This window comes from Daphnia pulicaria, chromosome 8, assembly GCF_021234035.1.
Source record: "Daphnia pulicaria isolate SC F1-1A chromosome 8, SC_F0-13Bv2, whole genome shotgun sequence".
NCBI classification, from domain to species: Eukaryota; Metazoa; Arthropoda; class Branchiopoda; order Diplostraca; family Daphniidae; genus Daphnia; species Daphnia pulicaria.
In genome coordinates, this window is record NC_060920.1 from 7,362,573 (window position 1) to 7,381,027 (window position 18,455).

Here is an 18,455-nt window from a genome sequence, read left to right on the forward strand (position 1 = left end):
CCATCGAAGTTATTTTCTTGCATGGGAATATGACGAATCCCCCCATTTTTAGCTCTTGAGAAAAAAAAATTTCGAATTTGTTTAGAAAATATTCATAAAATTATGAAAATATTTTATTTTTAGCAACCATATGATGATGCATCTTTTGTTGCCAAAAAATATGGCTATTTCCTAAGTATTTTTTCTTTTAAACTTTAAAAGAACTTTTAACTTTCCTTTTTAAACCACTTTTTAAAATTGGGTGAAGTTAATTTGTAAACGAGGGTGTAGAGACAAGGGAGTGAATCCTATTAAAATGTCGAATGCGTATGATTTGTAGATTGTCTTTCTCTTGGTCGAGGAAAAAAGAAATAAAATTTAGCTCTAGCCGTTCAAACTTTATTTGAGTTGCAATGCGACACGTAGCGACAAAATGAGACTTAATACACGCAAAAGGAGGGGGGTGTTCTTAATTCATTTGTGGGTACTGTATCTCACATTTAAAAAATGGCAAAATCACTAATAATTTTGATTCGACCTTGAAACTTCCTGACAATAAAATTTATGTTACGAAATTGGGACATCGAAGTAACACAAAACCGGGGTTAATTCAATGTCTTTAAGATGAACATGGTTGAACTGCCAAAATTCGAGTACCGTTTACTTTTTCTAAAAAAAAATCAATATTCATGGCAAAATGGCGTTATTGCTGATGAGGGGCTGTTGGATACCTACAATTAATGAAATACATTAATAAACAAAACACCATTCAATGTCAACAGCAGAGGACATTTCAATCCTTGGTACACGGTCGGAGCAGTTGATTGATTTCTCCGCAACGTCCGCATTAGATTTGCATAGGACGTTGCGGAGTGCATTCACTTCGACCAATCGAAATCATTTTTGTCTTTTTCCTATGTGCAAACCTCATGGGGCGAGCCAAAAAAAATTGTTGTTCACGGCACCCCTTCACACAGCAACGCGCCGCTAGTGTGTCGGCTTGACCCATACCTTTAGATACTGATAACTTATTAGTTTAATTCAACCCTCGCAGCGAAGTAAAATAATTCAACTTCATCTTAGTGGTTTTAGTATATATGCGACTTCAAAACGACCAGGTAGGCTATTAATCCTTCATCAGTTGAAAGAAAGATACAGCGTTATAACGAAACATGAGAACTAGAAGAGATAAAACTCTCAGGTCTGCCAAGTTTGACAACCGCAGAGGAACATTTTCACTTTTTTCTTATTTTTTATTTTACATTAAGGAATATTTTTTTATATTTTTTTTATTCTCCTATTCTCCTAGTCATACTTTAAACAATTTTGATACTATTGTAACTATTAAAGCGAAAGCCGGTGTCAGTCAATTGTCAAGGTAATCAATTAAGCGGAAATTAAAATCTTCTGTTTGTTTTTGTTTTTAAATCAAGAATTACAGCTATTAAAGATCTTTATTTTAACCTCTTCACGCAAGTCTACGCAATGACCAATTAGCAAAAATCAGCTTATGAGGTATGTTATCATCTATCCTGGAGAATGGTGGAGATTTTTATTGTGTATATTTCCGCATATCCACTAATACCCATTAAAAAAATATGCCACTGTAGAGGTAGTTTGAAAATTTTATGATCCGAAGTCACAGATTGAATTGCCGACTGTCAACCATCGAAAGACACAGTCACTAGGCCCAACGAGGAAGTGAAATAAGTGCCTTTTTTACTTCCAACTCGACATAATTGGTTATCTATTATCTCTAGAATTGGATAGAGTGATAATAAATTTAAATGCTGATCTGTAATATTTACATTTGCACACGGCCAGATGTTCCCGATCAATCTCGTCTGACGCTGAGCCGTCGGATTTGTAGTTTGCTGATTTTAACAAATTTGCATAGATTGCTTATGCTACACATTGGACTGTTCACGGTGGCACCACGAGTGATTCTTAAAATTAAGTTAAATAAAAAGAAGGTGAATCCCTATAGGAAGATATACCGACCACCAACCAACAACACAGTGGGGTTTTATCTGGTGGAGGACGAAAGGCAGTCGAAACACGAAGGCAAGTCCATCAATGACTATGGCTTATTTCAAAATTCAAGTTACGTTTTAAAGTTAAATTAAGATTTGTTTGTAAATCTCTCTTTCTTTCTTTTATACTACTCCCTAGATAGTTGTTTTACAAAATGCTCAATGAAGAAAAAATACATCATCAAATCTGCTATAAGCTCCGTAACCCGATACCAGCACAATGGATGAGATTAAGCATTAATGGGATAGGAATCGATGCCCACCAAGGACTTCCTCCTTTGCTGTTGTTAGAAACATTAAACTGAAAGATGTTGACCAAGAGCAAGCAGCTTTACCGTGGGGAGTGTTTTGCTCCAACCAAGCGTGGGGTAAATATAACCGGTTCAATTTCATACATTTTCGATTTGAATATAAATTTTTACATGCAATAACAAGAAAAAGAATTGATCAAGGCTTTTGTATATTACTGAGGAAATCTTTGGTTTTTTTCTATTTCAATGGTTTTTCTATAAAATATTTTAACGGAATCGTTCCTATCTCTTAAATAAGTGTATTGGCGACTACATCTTATACAAAATGACTCAAGACTAACTCCCTGAGATTGTTCTCGGATATCGATAGTCAACTCAAAGATTAATTAGAATGTGAATTAGCTTGTATTGTTCATATTAGCTTTAAGTGAGTACATGCGAAGTGCAAGGCTTCTCTAGCATCGAACGGGTAATTACATGAGTATTAAAACAATAATGGAAAGAAGAATAAACCCAAGAGGTGTGGAGTGAGCCAGTAGTGAGAACTAAGGTACACATTCTTTGACGGATGAGTCAGAAAGACTGAACTAAAGAATTGGACGCTGCTTTTGTTTTTATACCGAAAGATAAGTTCAAGTAATGTAAACTTCTTCCAATCTTCTTTTTCACAACAACAAGGGTGACTTTCCAAATGGTAAGCTTGACTCTTCTTTGGAAACCTTTGCGAATAGTGAGGGTGACTTGGTAACATCATCCGTTCTGTGAGGATATCTGAGTCTAGACGATAATTTACATCATTTAGGCAATGTATTCTTCGTTTTGAAATGACAGAGCTTTCACGTGTTTGGGATTCTCGGTTACTTTTTGTGATGAATTTGAAACATTGTTGCTTCACTAACCTGAGAGTAAACATTGAAAAATTGAAAATTGTTTTCCTAATATCCATTTGATCAAGTGTTTTACATCTGCGACATTTAAGGGTATGCACAAAGATGGACCTTTTTGTCTCAGAGTAAGACAAAATTTGTAACCTTTTTATATAACCGTTTTTTGTTGTTTCAGTCCAATATGATTTGAGCAGGACTGCTGAATTACAGAATAAGCGACATTCAGGACCAGTCATTCAGGCCCGCGTCTTACAGGCTTACCTTTTTTTTCGTGCCTTTCAGGCCCAATTTTGGCGACATTTAGGCCCAAATTCACGCAGAATGGAATAGCTCTCCGCAAAGCCCAGAAACACTTTGATTTCCCACTTCATTTTGACCTCGCTCCGTTATTGAGACCGGATTCTATTTTAATGTTGCGATATAACACATTTTGCGCAACCTCTTGCGAAAGTACCAAGCCATTCCAATCCAGTAATGTGCCAGGTTGTTGTAAAAAGGGTTAAGCTGCACAATTAGATGGGGGTTTATCAAGGAGTACTACAGCAAATGTATCCAAGTAAGGATAACATTGTGAGGTCGTTTCAGTAGAGAAGTCAGAACAGTCCACATCGTAATCAATGTTGAAGACCGTTCACGTGAAAAACACCGATCACAATCACCGACAAATAAGCAACGCTAGCTTCCACAAGACCCCTGTTGTAACGAAGATGAGATATGTTAATAACTTTCTTTTACAATAAAAAAAAAATCCAACGCTCACGTTGACTGAAGATAGTAAAAGGATGAAAAAATCGAAAGCCGAACGATGAGGAAGATTTGCGACCAGGCTTGCAAATGTGGCCATCACCTGCAAGGTTCTGAATTTAAGATTGCTGTGAATCCAATGCAAAATTCCCATCGCTTCAATCATGGAAGAAACATTTAGATAAGGCTGATTGCCTGGAGTATTAAGCCATTCTTTAACATCGGATTCCTTTATCCATTTGTCTCCTGCGGAATCATGCGGTTTGATTCCAACAACGAGAAATCTGAACGAGTCCCATAAAACCCATCCATAAAACCAAAGTACACTTTCTTTCCGCCTTTTGCTTCTGAATAAGATTATAAGTAACGCAAGCATATTGACGAAGTAATAAAATACGTTTGTTGTTCTTCTTCCACAAATAAGCTACTCGCACTCAAAATGACATCAGCGAATCCTAGCACACTACCCGTTACAAGAGCCTTTATTCTAGGTAAAGTGACTGTTGGTGTATGAGCATGGGCAAGATAGGAGCACGCTTGACCATTATGATGAAGATTAGAAAGAAAAGGCATGGATCATTAGATTTTCTCCTAATATTAAAACTGCTCTCAAAGCGTCAATGACAATCAACACTAACTTTGTTAATTTAGGGGTGTACAGTTGTTCAGGGTTCAACCTGCCAAACAATTAAAATTCAATCTGAGTATAAAGTATAATTGTTAGTTATGTCAGCCATGATACTTACACTAAACCATTTAAATGTTTTGGGAAACTGTCTAGCTAAATGTCTACTAAAATGTATAGCCTATACATAAAAAATTATATTGGGCCTGAATGACATTAAAGTCCGCCTTTTAGGCCAAATTTTCGCGACGTTCAGGCCCAATAAAAGTGGGCCTGAAAGACGCGGGCCCAGGGCGGTTGTAATTGATTGTGACTACTTATATTTTTTTGGCGTGAAAATTTTAGGTACAATAGAATATTTTAAAATAAAAAGAGCCCCTTGAAATGGCTCAATCAGGAGAAAAGGGAAAGTTAAAAGGTGGAGGAAATAAGATTTGAGATGAGAGAATATTATTTGACAGAAGGACAGGACATTATTGCAGCTTGGACCTTGTCACCCAAAATGGCCGTTAGTTCAGACTGATGTAAGATAGAAGTTTTAACAAAATTATGGGCCCTCTTCATATTGAATTGGGGAAGAGAGATTCAAGCAATAATGAATTAATTAAGCAACCAAATGATTTCAGTAAAAGTCAATTAAGAAACCCGCCTTAAACACTCCATTTTTGTTGTAAACATTCAGATATACATAATGATCAAGTTACAGTTTTACCAGTCAATTTAAGTGTTGGAGGTGAATTAAACGGTGAAAATTAAACCTTGCAAAATGTGCATGCATATACTTGACACCCAGTAATTTCAGAGAAAGGTTCTTCCTCTTCAGTTTTTATCATTCACAGGAACTATCCTTATAACATTTACCATCCAAGTCCAGTATTACTAAATAACTTTGATTTTTTCGACAAGTTTTGATAGTCTAAAAAAGGAATTTAGAGTGCATTATTCTGAAAATCCTATGCCTTGATTTCAGATCTATCACATTTTGTTCTGTGTTAGAATATTACCATTGTCCAATCAAGAATAAATTAAAGAGAAAATGCCTACACCAATTTATTGAATCAAAATAAACCATCAGTCGTAACGTTGGCAAAAACAAAATAAATTTCAAGTATTAACCTACATCACATTTATTTTTCTGTATAAAGAAATCGTGTCTATGAACTAGAACCACATGTCTTCCGTTTTAGACGTCGACTGAAGAAATTAATGAATAAACGAATTCATATTAAATGAATACGGATAATAAACATCAATTAAAAAGTTGATTCCTCTTGATGTCACGGATGTCGGAAATGGTTTGACAAAGCCAGTAGTAAGAAAGAAAGCAGTAATTCCACTCTTTATTAATCCAAAAATGGACATTTAGGAGATTGGTTGGAGACTAATTAATTGATGCCCCACCTTTCAGAGCAAATTTTTATAGAAATAAAACTGTTTGTCCCAACAATTTTCACTTAGGCAATCCCCCTTCAGTAATACAAGAAAAAAATGCTTGAAATAATCAGAAAATTAATTTTAGAACGAACCCACCACAATAATACCCACAAGGAACTTCATTAAAACCAAGAAGGAATCTAATCTATAAATTTAGAAACGAAAAGAATGTTACTGTTAAGCATTGAAGTAAGAAATCTTTCCATTGTTGGAGTGTACAGAATCTTGCAGGAAAAGCTGACATGGGCTATGTCGACTGCAAGATACGAAAGTCGGCCCGTCGAGTCACAAAAACTGGCCCGAAAAATGCCGCTAGATGGCGTATTGTGGTTTCAAGTTCCACATATCCACAACAGCATTACGCATTTTGTTTTTAGCAGAAGTTGATTTGTTGTTCACAAAAGTATTACTGTCAGATGTGAAAAGGAATTCTGCCAGTGAAAATGGATAGAATAACATAGGGCGTATCAAGTTTCTAAGCCCTCAACTTGGATTCCGTCTGCTCAGACGAGATTCTTACTTTATGGTTTGGATTCCTGTTTCAGGTTTGTCGTCTGCCATATACGATGTGATATGATTATTATGATACGATAAAGTAGGCCGGCCTTGTCCGATTAAATTTAATTTTTGATATTTATTTTTTCTTTGTGTATTGTTTTAAGACTAATTCTACCAACCGAATTTTATTAATTTCCATTTAATTGTTTTTTTTTCCCGCTGGAGCAGTCTAACATCCTGCGTTGCCATCAAATTTGTGTCCAAAATGGCCAATCAGCGTACAGCATCTTTAAAACGTTTTACGCTGATTGGGCCATTTTGGATACAAATTTGATGAAACGTGGATGTTAGACTTCTCCATAGCACAAAAGTGGTATTTTTGTAATTGTTGTTAGTTGTTACTCATTTAGTCATTTGTTTTCGTCTAACTTAAATCTAACTTTGTTTCGGCGAACAAAATTTGTATTTAGAAGGGTTATAGACAGGTAGGATTGTCTTTTATTATTTGTTAGCCGAATTCAAAAATATTAATTCGCTTACAGATAAAAATTTAAAAAACTTAACATTTGTGTGATATAATTTTGTTGGCAATCTAGTGATTCACATTCTGGGTTATGCGGTTACGCCGTTGCAAAGCCTGTTTCCGATTAAAATTTATTTTCAATGTAATGATAAAGAATTTTGATATAAGCTCTTCTTAGGTTGAAGGCTTCTTTGACAAGCTTTGGTTTTTTGGTATATTATTTTTTATGTTTACATTTTTTTGTATTTGAATGGTTACATTAAAATTGCCAACTTTAGACCGAAATCAGAAATTAGAAGTTTTTCGGAAGTGGCGTTCCAAGTTCAAAAAGAATTTACATGGCTATTTTGAATAGGGTTGGTGCATGAATAAGGGATTCGTTTGAAAAAATTAACATCAGAATCAGTTTTTCACGCTGATTCTCATGGTATTTTTTTATATATTTTTAAAATAATAATTTCCCCCCGTAATCTCACTTCAAAGTTGAGATTAGCTCCCCCCATTTTAAAACGGACCCCACGCCATTTTTGGTGGGCGGTCCTTAAAATCTGATAAATTTTGCTCTTTTTTCCCCCTTTTCACCCTTTTTCGTGCTGCCTATACCCACTCATTTGCCCTTAGGACCGAAAGGCGAAAGACGAAAAGGGTGAAAAGGGGGGAAATTTATCAGATTTTAAGGACCGCCCACCAAAAATGGCGTGGGGTCCGTTTTAAAATGGGGGGAGCTAATCTCAACTTTGAAGTGAGATTACGGGGGGAAATTATTATTTTAAAAATATAAATTATACCATGAGAATCAGCGTGAAAAACTGATTCTAATGGTATTTTTTTCAAACGAATTCCTTATTCATGACCAACCCTATTTACATATACTATGCCTACTTAACTTTCTATCCCCACCTTAATTACCCAACCGATTCACATTGCATTTCTTTAATTTACACAAAGAATTTCACGCGCTTCGTGTCTACTGTCTTTCTAGTGTGCTTATGTGTCGTCTGCTACAGCATACACAAAACTCGGTTTGGATCCATTTTTCCCTTGATCCAAGGTGAGGGCTTAGAAACTTGATACGCCCATATGCACACATAACTTGTGTTTATTTCCTACACATGGGTAGGTTTGGTCTTGTTATTGGACATTTATTTCATATAAATGGTTAATTTTGATTAATGGTAAGAAGATATCGGGAAAGTTTTCCTAGCTTTTTGAGTCCATTAGATAAGTGCGCAAATGTGCTAAATGTTTAATTGAAGCATTTCTTTTTATCTTATAGGTTGTTTCATGGCTTGGAAACAAGAAACTTTGAATTGTTTCTTTCCATGTGAAACTATCTTTCCATGGACTAAGAAAAGTTGTTTGTCGAGAGCTCAAGGGTAAGTGTATAAGTATTGAGGACATGTTATGCGTCTAATCTTTTTACTCTATATATCTATCACACACAGGCTTACGAATATTATAAAGTGAAGCAATTTGTATCGAAGAGTAATCCTCTGCTGTGAAGTGTTCATCCCACTGAAGCTTCCATTGAGCACCATGGACTAAGGAAAGATTTTTTGTCGAAAACTATTTGGTAAGTGATGTATGTTATTGAGTATGTTTTATGTGTCCCAATCTTCTAATCAACATATTTATTCATATACAGGATTATTTGATGGTTAAATATCTAGGAAACTGCAGAAAATAGTGTATCAAAGAGTAATCCTTCATGAAGTAGCCATCATCGAAAGATTAATTCTTTGTCTAACAGTAACCAGACATTTCTTGGCAATTACAGAAGGTAATAATAAGTAAAAATTATTCAATTTGCACTATGTCTGATTCAGAATGTTTTATTCGAATTTAGCAGTGATGATTGCCTTCACAAACGTAATTGCCACATCAATAAGCACCAAAAAAAATGAAATGCATATTGCGTGAGTGTCTGATCAGCGGTTTTACGATTTCACCGGAAACAATAATTTGCTGGACGTCTTCGCCAATTTTGATCCGACATTTACTTTCGTCGGAGTTATCAATGGAGCTCCATTACATCTCGCTCTTTACGTTTCGCTCGTCTCGTAACTGTCGGGTCGCCGATAACGAAACCAACAATTTGGTGACATCAAATTAACATGTTTACAGAAGCAAGACAGTCTCATTTTCTCATATGTTGAATAAGTTTATTGTAAGTGTATCTCAACTACTTTTCAACGAATTTATTCCGCCAGCCCTCATACATACTGAGAAGTGGTCGATGCTTTCGTATTTTATTTAGGCCAATGAGATGAAATAAAATAACTAAAAAAAGATATGTTACCATATTTCAAGGAATTATTTGAATGTTAATGATTCATGTGACATAACAATTTATAATCAAAGCACGACCAGTATTAACCAAATGACAATTTATACTCCTTGTATTTTAATTTTGAAAAGACATGAAATTAATACTTTGTCCAGTCTCCGTCAACGTCGATGACCATAGCAAGTCGTTTAGCCATAGAGTTAATCAAGATGCACCAATAATTCGGGCGCCGACTTAGATTACCCCAGATATTGTTAACGGAATGCCACAGTTCATTAGCAGTTGCATGCTGTGAATCCATATCCCGAACCATTTCGGCCCACACATTTTCGATGGGGTTCATACCCGCTCCCTTTGGTGGCCATGGAAGAACATGAAATGAGACCCCTTCTTCGTCAAACCAGTCCGTTACAATTGTGCTTGTGTGAATTGCGGACCTGTCCTGAACGAATGGAATTAATGCGTCTGCCCCGAACCTTGCCCATGCTGAGGGGAGAAGGACGTCTTCGAGAATCCTGACGTATTGTTTGCCAGTCAAACGGCCATTAATGTGGTATAAGTCTCCAGCCCCGTCGCATGAGAACCACGCCCAAACCGGTATTGATCTCCGTCCGCTCCGTTTGATGGTCTTGGTGTGGCCGGGCATAAACCGAGTGCCGTTTACACGATACACGAATGAACGACCGCACTCGTGAGAACTTAATAAATGAAAAATACGTTATTAAAAAATAAATAAATACGACAATGACGAGAAACCTACACATAACAAAAGTTTTCTCGTCACTGAATATTACTGTGGAAGTTTTATCCCCATAAAACTGGGCAAAGTGAAGACGCTGAGCTTTTTGATCGGCAGTCAAAAATTATTTTACAGCCGGAACCCTGGCATGAATAGCGCGGCCTTTTAGTCTTCGGGAGATAGTCGATGGATGGACAGGCCATTCACATACAGCTATCACTGAAACATTTTAATTTATGGATAAAAATAAAAATACGACTGGCTGTAATTACCTTTAACTTCCTGTAAACTCGTGATAGGTTTCGCTGCGATGGCCATCAAGAGCCTAGCGTCTTGTGCGGGAGTTGTTTTTTTTTTCATTTCGCTTCCAACTTTCCTTTGAACGTCTCTCGTTTCCTCACAACGGCGAATCCATTTTTTAACAGTATTGCGGGAGCAACTCATTTGTTGGGCGATTTCACGAACAGAAATTTCCCGATCATTAAGCGCAACTATAGCTGCCTTTTCTTGAATATTTAATTTTCTGCCGAGAGCAACCGGCTGAAACATGTTGATTATTTCGAATCACTAACTACACTAGCGAAAAGGATAGAAATATAATATTTCAAGGTTAGGTTTAGTTTATGTCTCCTTTTCGAACCCGTTCCTGGCATTTTTCCAAGCTATAGCAGGAATGGAAAGTAAACTTGACCTAGGTCAAGAAGAAAGAAAAAATACTGATGCAAAGGAAAAAGCCTCGAAGTAGCTTTTGATTCATAAATATGAGAAATATTTAACCGCAGGCCATACGACCTGGCATATAACAAATCAAGGCCATTATCTTTGTTACAAACGTAGACACGCAGTTTTTTTTTACCCTTTCCTCCCCCGTGATCTCGTCTACCGTATATAAGGCCCTTTCGCGTGGTCATACAGTCATTTTGGCAAACGAATCACACCATTAGGCAAATCCTTCATTTGGTATTCAGTATGGAGAATTCTCATCGAAGTTGGGAGCTAGAGAGAAAGCAAAGATTTGCCGAGGAAAACGTGAATAATTTATGGGAAGATGTAATATTTGCTGATATTGGAGATGTGGGGTGTAGTGGACTAGAGCGTCAACACTTTGGATAAAGGCAATGAGGCTCTGGTTTCGAACCCCAGCTGAACCCGTCATAAAACTGTAAGTAGCGCCCTTGAGGCAGCATGCATAACACAGGATTCTTGATTGCTTTCAAGGATATGACGTTAAATATACTGTGGTGTGTTCAATCACATCTAAATTGGAAACTGAAGGCGCTTTGAGCATATAATGAAAAGGCGCCATATAAATACGTACATTATTATTATTATTATTATTATATTAGAACTTTTAAGTAATGTTTTTTTATGTGATATAATTCAGCTATCGCACCGTTTCTTCCCTAACCTGAACTTAACTATTTTCCTTACTATTTTTTAGTGTCGATAGTTCTGGGATAGTTTTCCAATCCATTTCCCCAGCAAGATACGCGGAATGTTCCATCCGTGTGTTAGGGCCTGGTTCAACTTTAATGCAAAAGCTGCAACTCCATTAGAAAATTGTATCCGGCAGATAACTAATATGTCCGAAGATGAATCCTTGATTTCGTAGACGAAAGTCTACTCCCGACAGCCAACACCCGTTTTCAAAGAAGTTCAGTAACTTTTTTAAAGGATTTCACTTTATCCGCCATCCCTCCTTCGGTTTATGAGTGGTTCGAGGAATTTATAGGGTCGACCAATTCCCTCCGAAGTCAAGAGATTTATCGCCCTTTGCAAGTCTGTGGTGCTCCATAGAATGGAGTATAAATAAAGACTCACGTTTAATTCGAGGCAATGCTGACGAACTGTGGGAATCAATAGAGATAGTGTGGTCATCGAAATCTCTATCTATAGATTTGTGGAAGCAAAATATTGAAAAGCTGAAGGACAAAATCACTTCAATAGTGAAAGGACAAGCAGCCCCATGACACAAATTCCAACAACAGTTTAAGAAGTTATACTCATTTTATTGTTTCATTTCAATCATTGACGTTACACAATAAACATTTAAGAATGAAAATTAACAAATTTTGTTGGTTTTTTTTTTTAAATCCAAGTTGATGTGATCGTTAAGACGTCTCCCCAGTGACGATCGTGAACGGCCGGATCACGATCCAGTTCCTGCAGAATGCGAGAGATGCGATGCTGATTGGCAGCTTACGGCGACGGCAGGGTCGTTTCCGAAACATTGCTCTGCATCACTTTGGATTTCAACTTTTTCGCTCTCGCCAATCTTGGCTTCTTCCTTCAAATTCCAACAAAAGGTTCACTTATCAGACATGGTGGAAAACAGATAAGGAAATATTGACTTAATTACCTTATGAATTATCAAATAGTGTTTGCAAACTGTCACTGACTCTACATTGACATTCAGCTTAGTGTTACAAGAGTACACCGATAAGCCTGTGTAAAAAAAATATATTGATTAGGGAGTTGGGACACACAAATAGTAATCAACACTTACCCAATAGCTTTCGACAAAAATATTTCCATAGTCCAGCATGGATCAAGCTTCAATAGGATGACAAATGCATACAGGATTACTGTTCGATACCTATTTCTTCACTTTATTATATTTGTAAGCCTGAGTGATAGACATAAGAGTAGAAAGTTTAGACGCATAACATGTACTCAATACTTTACACTTACCCATGAGCTCCCGACAAACAACTTCCATAGTCCATGGTAAGATAGTTTCACATATGGAAAGAAACAATTCAAAATTTCTTATTTCCAAGCCATGAAATAACCTAAAAAATTATAAGAAATGCTTCAATTACACACTTAGCACATTTGTGCATTTATCTAATGGACTCAAAAAGCTAGGAAAACTTTCACGATAGGTTCTTACCAATTTACCATTAATCAAAATTAACCATTTATCTAAATAAATGTCCAATAACAAAAATAAACCTACCCATGTCTAGGAAATAAACACAGGTTATGTGTTTACGTAATATTATCCATTTTCACTGGCAGAATTCCTTTTCACATCTGACAGCTATTCCTTTGTGAACAACAAATCAACTTCTGCTAAAAACAAAATGCGTAATGCTGTCGTGGATATGTGGAACTTGAAACCACAATACGCAATCTAGCGGCATTTTTCGGGCCAGTTTTCGTGACTCAACAGGCCGACTTTTGTATCTTGCAGTCGACATAGCCCTTGTCAGCTTTTCCTGCAAGATACTGTACTGCAGCACAAAGTGTTTTACACGGCTTTTTTCAATTGCAAGCACAGATTATTACCCAGGAAATAAGTGAAGGAAAGAGTGTTTTTTGAAATGGTTGAAAATCTTTTATTGGTCATTTGTACTTGCAATCCATAGCAATTAAAAAAAGAAAACTGGGAGGAACCTCAAATTTTTCAGTTAAGTACGATCTCTGCATGAAATTTTAAAAAAACTAGATAGTGGATTTAAATTAAATCAATGTTATCTTACCAAAATAAATGGGTTGACAGTAAAGTTAACCGAATGGATCAGAAGAATTGTAATCTTTGTTCCGGGTTGATATTTGCCAGAATGCAATCCAACAGGTAATTTGTTACCTGTTTTACCAACATATGTTGGAAAATTATAAGATTTGCAACAGTGGCGTATAATTCCACAAATCGAGACACTGTCATTGGCAAAAGCGTCAAAATGTAAACTAAACTTTTATCTCAAATGTTTGTTGATTTTTCCACATTTGTTACGAGCAGGAAACCTGTCGTGTTCTTGTGAGCTGAATTGCAGCTTCCAAGGCTGGACTGTAGAGAACAAGCTGTCCCTGAACGTTTCGAGGACTTATTCACTGACTTCGACTGACTGACTGTCTGCGGAGAAGGATGCAGTTCTAGCATCGATGATTGACTTGGGGGAGGAGGTGATCATCTCATCAGCGTCAGTTAGAAATATTGGGGGTTATCTTCGATGCTAACCTCAAGATGGATAAACATGTGAGTAACCTCTGCCGTCGTGCTTTTTATCGCATACGTCGCATCGCTCTCATCCGCAAGTATCTTGACCATGACTCCACAGCCCGCTTTATCTCGGTATTTGTACTATCTCTCCTCGATAATGGCAACTCTTTGCTCGTTGGCCTCACTGAAAAGCAACTCGACAGGCTGCAGTCAACCCGCACATCAAACAGCAATTGAAAACAATTCACTGGCTACCAGTCCGCCTCCCGCATAGATTTCAAAATCGTTACATTAGCTTACCATTCTGTGCACGGCCTAGCTCCCTCCTATCTGGCTGAACTGGTCAGTCTTCATGAACCGAAGCGCTCTGACCTTTAGTCTGAGACTGACATGCTGAAGTTTGCCGTCCCACCAGCAAGAAAGGAGCGATGTGGTGAACGAGCCTTCTGATGTGCTTCTAGAATATGGAACGCCCTCCCCCCTCTCTCTTCGCTCTCTTCCCACTCTTTCTTCCTTTTAAGCCCAACTCAAGACTTTTATGTTCAAAATTGTTTTTCCTAGATACTGAATCATCCACTTTTATGAGCTCAAAGGCACCTTTGACCATGCAATGAAAAAGGCGCCTTACAAATATATATTATTATTATTATTATTATTATTTGATTTCCCTCTTTTCCGACATGCAGAGTTTTATTGAACTTCACGAGAGCTTGAACTTTCGTGAGAACTCTTTTTGTAAGATTTTAGGTTGAGTGCGCTATTTTTAAAATAGTGTGAGCATGAGCTTGAGCTTTTGCCTCATGCATTTTGAATACATGAATAGTTGAATTTTCAAATGCCACGAGTTCAGAACTGCCTACAACAAAAAAGGGTAAATATAGTTTATATCTGTTACCAGGAACTCTGTGTACAACGCTAGAAGATATATGGATATATTTCACTTTCTTTCATAAATAATATTAGGTCTTAAATTGAAACGAGTATTATATTGTATATCTTGTCTTGAAGAATTCAATTCTCTCTGGTCTGAAAAACAAAAAGACCCCAAGAACAAACATGCTGACAAGTCACACTTAAAACAACCTAAAATATTTGGACATTTATTTTATGGCACTTTAAAATCTCAGCATGGCTCTTAAAAAAACATATAAGAACTATGAATTAGCTAAACAATTTTGGTAAGTCAATTGCACTTGTCCCACCTTAGTTCCAAACCTATGCTTCATTAAATCAAATAAGATACTGACCGATAAAAATATTTCTTTAGAACCACATAATCACTGTTCTGCTTTCTTTTAGTAAAGTGAATAAAAAGGCTTTTAATCAGCTTGTTGGTGGCTTGATTGGTCCAACGTTTCCAACCGTCAATCAAAAGTCCCGTTAATGGTGAAACTTTGAAAAAAGAACTATCAACAATAAAACCAAGAGAAATTTTATTTCAGAATTATCAAAACCCATCCATGATTCAACCGTAGCTGATTATTGAACCACTTATATAAAAAATTTCCCAGGTATGACGGTTAATTGGCTGGATGTGGATGAACTTAATTGAATTACTAGACAAAGCACTTATCTAGTAATCTTGTATAGTTGCATCCGCCGAAATTTCGGATCACATACTTATGATGTGCTAGCAAAAGCAATTTCAGGGATGCACAACATGATCAAAATTTCCTCAAAAGTCAATTTTACCTAATTAGACAACGGATTAAACTTGTTCAAAGCATTCAGGATGTTCCGAACAAACAAAGCTAGAAATCAAGGTACATCTCTAAGTAAACCATCGGCGAGGACCTTTTTGAAAAAGAAGAAGGGGATTTCTTAGTTAAAGTCGGAAAAATCATGGAGAGTCATACAAGAACGTCGGAGACGGGAGTTTCCGATGGAGGAAAAGAAGGCGAAGGTGAGATAGATAAACTCGGAAATTAATCAGACCCTGAATTATGTGATAAAAAGAAGGTGAAGCTCATTATTCTTCCTCCATATTAGCGTTCTTTTGTCACACGCTAAACCTCATCACAACCATGGATGTGGAGCAAATTCATCATCATCCATTCTTAAAATTAAAAAAATCTCTCGACTTCAAGTTGAAAAGTATTTGAAACAAACAAGAACGAAGCTCCCTAGCATCGGAATTCAACGAATCCAAATTGGGCAAATTCTTCATAATTTCAAAGGCAACAAAATGGAATAGCCATTAGGACAGATTGGTGAAAGTAGAACATTGCACGAATGAACAAGATGATGCCCTGAAAGAAACGTTCGAGTATTTTAAATCAATAAGTTGACTGCTGTTGAAACACAGTTCTCAAAAGACTCTGTTCAGGTAATGAAACCCCTGTCAAAAGCATTAGACATTTTCCAAAATGAGGAAAGCAAGTCACTTGGATGCGTGTTGCCCACTGTTGGGCCCTGTTGTCTACCCTTTGTAGGTTTTTTTCTTCCTAAGAAAGCGCACTATTTGATGCTCGGCTTCCAAGTTAAGAAGATGCCAACTCCTAAGAAACTCAAGCTTTCCGCTAATTTTTATAATGAATTCGACAAAAGCTTTTTAATTAGTATGGCCGACCCAGTGTGAAATAAGCCAAACGAAAACATTTGGAAATTTCAAATCTTCAAGAAGAACGAGTTCTCAAGAAAATTTGCTGGCGTGGGCCTTTTTTTACTATTCCCGTCATTTTTTAATAAAGAAAGTACCTAAGGACTGCAATTCCCTGGCAATCCAGCTAATGTAATTTAAAATTTAAGTCGAATTAAATTTCTAACCTCATTTGTGTATTCAGGAATTTATTTCTGAAAGCGGCGTTATTTTGGATTGACAAATTTTGATGGACTTCAACTCTCGTTCCTTTATCGTAATTTTTAACGAAAGTGCATCTTAAACGCACCGTTTAAGATGCACTGAAAAAAATAGGGTTTTTTTAATTCAATTGTTTTTATTTTATTTTTTTTTTTGTTTTTTTTTTTTTTGTTTTTTAGAAAAATTGTCCGTTTTTCATTGAGGATGTGCAAATTTGTGTGGATGAGCGTCGGGAATCTTCTCTTGGTAGCGGTGTTCCCGTTTTTCCGCCAAATAAGGCTATTTTTGTTGATCCCGTCAGTCCGTTGGACTTCCCGTCCTTTGAATCATGGACTTGGAGCCAAAGATAGAGATGGAGGTCGTCCGAGTGGGAGCGCAGCTGGTTCAACTGGCCATCGTTAGTTTTATTTTTGTTCCGTTTTTTCGTCTAGTAGTGTTTTTTTAGTATTGCGAGTATTTTGAAAATGCAGAAAAATATGAAGTCTAAAATGTCAAGTTGAAGGTTTCAATACAGAAATCAAAATCCAAAAATTCCGTATCCCATCAAGAATGTGCGACTTGATGTGAGTGAGCGTCGGAAATTATCTTCTGTTAGCAGTTTCTCGCATGGCGCCGGTGGAAATTGTAAGAGTGGGGCTGGTTGGAGTGGCCGTAATTATAAGTACAATAAATTTTTTTTTCTCTAAAGAAATATTCTAGAAAGGAGAATTTTTGGTGCAGAATTGGCATTTGTTGGGGATGAATTACCTGAAGAAGGTAGGTAAAGATGCAGTTGTGAAAGGTGCAGAATTGGCAATTGTGGGGGATGAGGTACCTGATGAAGGTGGGGTTGGAGTTGGGTTGGAGATAGAGGAAGCGGTTAAAGAAGTCAATGCGGAAGAAGACGCTGATAGCAACGCAAAGGAAGGAAAAGAGAGGGTGGCTGAGGATAGCACTGGTGGAAAAAGGAAAAAGCCGAAGAAGAAAAAAAGAAAGAATAATTTCACCAGAGAAAGATGGCTGTACGTACCTGTACTGCCTGTGGCAAAAAAAGGCCTCACTGAAGATATCTGCGTCGAAGCAATTCGGTAGGTTGAAACGAAGTCGCTAGTTTAATATCATACTATTGTGTTATTAGTATTTTTTTATTTCGTTTTATTCGATCATTGCAGATCATCAATTAGTTAGCCATCCTCAACCGAAAGATTCAATTTGGTTAAAACATTGTTTGTGAAGTAAAGGAGACTTTTCTAACTTTGCACACCTCCGGTTTTTCTCCATCAAATCCCATCCCAATCAGTATAAACTTGCCAAATCATTTTTTGATTCATCGAAAAGCAGGATAACAAAAACAATTTTTAAAAATTGTATTCTTTGTTTTTACCTCTACCTTTTTTTACTATTTCAGACAAAATTCCCTATATTTGTATGCATTTTGAGAGTTGGGAGATTGTTGTTGCGTTGCACGATTTAAACATATGCAAAAAAATATTAAGAACAGAACTATTCCAACTGTAAGTATGCGTCAACCATAGTTGTTGCGTACATCATGGTATACACCCAGTGCCCTATTGCGGCTCTTAGCCAAACTATGCTTTACTTTGTCCTTGTCTTCATTTGTCTTGACTACTGGAAAATTGATACCATACAAGGATATACGTCTGCCTAGTGGAAAACAACAAAAGGTACGCTAAGAATCAAGCAAAAAAAAAACAAAAAAGTTGTGTATA

General features: G+C 36.7%; 2 long non-coding RNA genes across 3 annotated transcripts; one reads left to right on the top strand and one right to left on the bottom strand.

Annotated features, from left to right (window-relative positions):
* Positions 1–8,066: 8,066 nt before the first annotated feature.
* Positions 8,067–9,223, top strand: LOC124352595. 2 transcript variants are annotated; one of them, XR_006921516.1, is made up of 5 exons: positions 8,067–8,149; positions 8,251–8,350; positions 8,420–8,547; positions 8,620–8,754; positions 8,821–9,223. It is a non-coding gene; the product is annotated as an uncharacterized LOC124352595 (long non-coding RNA). The 2 variants fall into 2 exon arrangements; XR_006921517.1 differs by lacking the exon at positions 8,067–8,149 and having other exon boundaries at positions 8,172–8,362.
* A 2,765-nt stretch (positions 9,224–11,988) lies between these two features.
* Positions 11,989–13,068, bottom strand: LOC124352544. The gene is made up of 4 exons (XR_006921478.1): positions 12,960–13,068; positions 12,507–12,792; positions 12,360–12,445; positions 11,989–12,287 (listed from the first exon to the last, which is right to left on the bottom strand). It is a non-coding gene; the product is annotated as an uncharacterized LOC124352544 (long non-coding RNA).
* Positions 13,069–18,455: the final 5,387 nt, after the last annotated feature.